At 41.5% G+C, this 3,677-nt stretch overlaps 1 long non-coding RNA gene across 1 annotated transcript; it reads left to right on the top strand.

Annotated features, from left to right (window-relative positions):
* Positions 1-2,422, top strand: LOC119260526 (uncharacterized). The gene is made up of 3 exons (XR_005128740.2): positions 1-116; positions 862-970; positions 1,948-2,422. It is a non-coding gene; the product is annotated as an uncharacterized LOC119260526 (long non-coding RNA).
* Positions 2,423-3,677: the final 1,255 nt, after the last annotated feature.

Here is a 3,677-nt window from a genome sequence, read left to right as displayed (position 1 = left end):
CCCGCGCGGGCCCCGCCTTCCCCATCGACTTGGGTGAACCGCCGCTGAGAGTGCGCCGGGGCGGTCGCCTCTCCGAGTCGCTTTCTCCGCTCTCTGTCCCGTCGTCAGCATGGCCCGTGAGTGTGCGGAGGGGCGGGGGGCGCAGCCGGCGAGCACCCCTAGCACAGAGCCTAGCTCCGAGGCGCGGCTGGTGGCAGGCGGAGGTTGGGTCAAGAGGCCCCTGGGTATGGCGCGGCGGGGCCAAGTCTTCTAATCCGCGGGGAGAGGGAAGGTTGACTCCGGTCGGGTCTGGAAGGTCTGTCAGGTACCGGCCCCGCTGGTGCGAGTTTACACACTAAAGAGCGTCTTCCCAGGAGGTGTACAAAGACCCGCCCTCGAAGAGGTCCTGGCCTGGGTGCTTCATAACTGGTCCCTAAAGTCGCAAGGCCTAATGATGTGAGGGAGCTCCGGCCGCCTTCTCCCCAGTTCTTTTGTTTGGCCCTTGCAGGTAATCCCTCTTAAGCATCTGCACTTGCTCCCTTACAGTGGAATTGTGCGAGGTGTGAGCTCGGTGAATTTTTCTCCACCCACACCCCTCAAAAGCCAGTACTTATTTTGGAATACTGGCTCACATTGACGACCGGAATGTCTGTTTTAAGAGATGTGGTATCTATGAACACCTTGACTGGTATGCTGATACTCTTAAGACCTTGAGTGGCTAAGCTGCCTCCCTGTCAGATGAGGAATGCCATCCACTGCTGCACTCTGCTGTTGACTTAACTTTAAAAAAGCAAACTTCACATGCATTTAAATAAGAGTCTTGGGGTGGAATTACTGATGTTTTTGGAGATGGGGAAAGAGCGTAACTGTTTGCCTTTGTAGGTGGAAATCAACGAGAACTTGCTCGTCAGAAAAACATGAAGAAATCCCAGGAAATAAGCAAGGGAAAAAGAAAAGAGGATAATCTAACCGCCTCTCAGAGAAAACAAAGGTGAGTGACACTAAAGGAATTCTCAGGTCACTGAAGTTTTCATTTTGGAGAAATGAAAAATAAAGCATTTTTTAGATCCTTTGTAGAACTGGCTCTAAGGATAGCAGTTGAGTAACTGTTGTGTGCAGGCATACTAAATCTGCAGTAACAACATAGGAAAGAGCCTTGATTTTGAAATTAGGCAGGCCTTGATTTTTATGTGGTTGGGGGGAAATTATTTAATTCTAAGCCTTTAATTTTTTTTTAATCTGAAACATGGGAATAATAACAGTTGGTGTGGAGCTCACAGCTTAATCCACAGCCAACGAAACACCTACGTATTGAAAATGATTGGCATTGAATAAATAGCCATTTAATATTTATTTTTAAAATATGGGTTTCATGGGCCATATAGCCCAGGTACTGTAGTTGCAGTTCACAGTTTATATGGCACTTGGAGGTTTATTTGGTATAATCTTCAATCACCTGCTATTTCTTGACTTAGAAGAACCTGATTTGCTTCGTAACAATTATGTCCTAGTCCTAGGTACTAGTTAGGAGATCTATAGTCTTCTTATAGTCCTCCTCTTTCAGGGAAAAAAATTTAAAGAAAATTAATTTTGTTGACAGTCAAAAATAATTGCCATTATTTCTATATGTAGCCAATGTCAGGTACCTTCCTCCCCCCCCACACATTCACATACATATTCCTAAGATCAGCCCTGAGATATATTGCTCTAATTTTTAAAAGGAGGTTTTTAGGTTATTTGCCCAAAGGTCATGGTAACAATAGAGATGGTATACAAATTAGACGGCCATAAGAGTCTTTCCATTTTTTGCCTTCCTGTGCTGTCTCAATCCATGGAAATGGGAAAACAAGAATGTTTATATCTTCTTTAAGTTATTTTCTAATACACTGAGTGGGTTATTTATAGATACAAATGAGAACTTAAAATCAGTTTTTCTTTAACAACTCACAGCCTTTTCCCCCATTATAGGGATTCTGAGATCATGCAACAAAAGCAGAAGGCAGCTAATGAGAAGAAGTGTATGCAAACAAGAGAAAAATGATGACTGGCTATTTGGAAAGCCTGGGTGCTACTGCCAACTTGGTGTATAATAACCTCTATGATCAAGATTTTGTAGAGTGAACAGTCATCCATAAGTAATACCTTACCCTTATAAAACTATTTTAAACCTCACCTCTTAGCTTGAGTTAGTATGATGTTTCAGAACCATCTTCAAAGAATAAAACACTAACCATGCATATGACGCATTGGTGAACATTATTTATCAATAGTGAACATTTTTATAAATTATTAGAGAATGTAATCAGATAATAGAATCTACTATATAAATCTGGAACCTCTGTCACAAACTTTCTTGTCTAATAGAATATAAGATCCATTTATCTAATCTTGATCTGTAATCAACTGATTTGCTTAAAGAATATATGATAGTACAAATACATGGAATAACAACTAAATGAACATAAAATGAATTCTCAGAGTTCTACTATCAACTTAAAATTTTCAGAATAAGTGCCTTTTAATGTACTTATTTTTTTTTAAAGATTTATTTTATTTATACAAGAACCGGGGTACAGGCCAGTAGCACGGGAGGGTAAGAGGACTCACCAGAGACAGAGCAGGGAACACAACAGGCAGACTGATGAAATACACTGCTGAGGGGAGCAGCGGGCGAGACAGGAGAGATCTGCTTGCCTTAATGTACTTATTTTTTAAAGCAGTATTAAATTCACAGCAAAATTGAGATCTCCCATACACTGCTGCTCCCTACATACATCTCCTTCCCCTACCAATCATACATTTGTTACCATTGGTGAACATTATTATCACAGAAAGATGAATTTGTGTAGCCTGAGTTTTTATTTTTATGCTTTATTTGCTTTTTGAAAAATGAATTTCCATGTTTACAATATAGTGGGTTGTGGAAAATCTTTGGACTTAAACAATCCTATAAATTTAGGGAAAACTAGTTTCCAAAAGAACATGGATATGGGCCTCCCTGGTGGCCTAGGGGTTAAGTCTCAGCATTATCACTGCTGCAGCTTGCCGGGGAGCAAACCCACAAGGTGCAGCAGACCTCTCCTGTCTCACTTGCTGCTCCTCTCAGCAGTGTATTTCAGTAGATCCATCTGCTCTGCTCCCCATTCTGTCTCTGGTGAATCACCCCCCTGCACCTCTGGCCTACACCCCAGCTCTTCTATACAAAAATAAATAAATAAGGGCCTCCCCTGTGGAGCAGGAAATTATCCACCAAACATAGCCTATTTTTGAAAAATAAGACTAGAAGGGAATTTTCATTACCAACATAATTTTCCTAACTTGTTAAAAATGTATTTTGTTTCCCATCCCTGTTTTTTTTTTTTTTAAAAAAAAGATTTATTTATGCATACAAGAACTGAAGTACAGGCCAGAGGTGTGAAGAGTGAGAGGATTCACCAGAGACAGAGTGAGGAACAGAACAGGCAAATTGACTGAAATATACTGCTGAGGGGAGAATCAGACAAATCAGGAAAGGTCTGCTGCGCCATGTGGGTAACTCCCTGGCCAGGGATCGAACTTGTGCTGCAGTGGCTGCGGATAGCTTCATAGATTGTGTCTTAACACTTTGTGCCACCAGGGAGGCCCCTGCCCCTGTTTTTATAGAAGAAAAGAGTTTACCCACTTCTAAAAATTTATTCTTTTACATGATAGTTTCTATT

This window comes from Talpa occidentalis, unplaced genomic scaffold, assembly GCF_014898055.3.
Source record: "Talpa occidentalis isolate TD23 unplaced genomic scaffold, MPIMG_talOcc4v2.1 talOcc4.6, whole genome shotgun sequence".
Lineage (NCBI taxonomy): Eukaryota > Metazoa > Chordata > Mammalia > Eulipotyphla > Talpidae > Talpa > Talpa occidentalis.
Note: the sequence above shows the minus strand (reverse complement) of the source record. Positions and strands in the feature narration are given on the sequence as shown.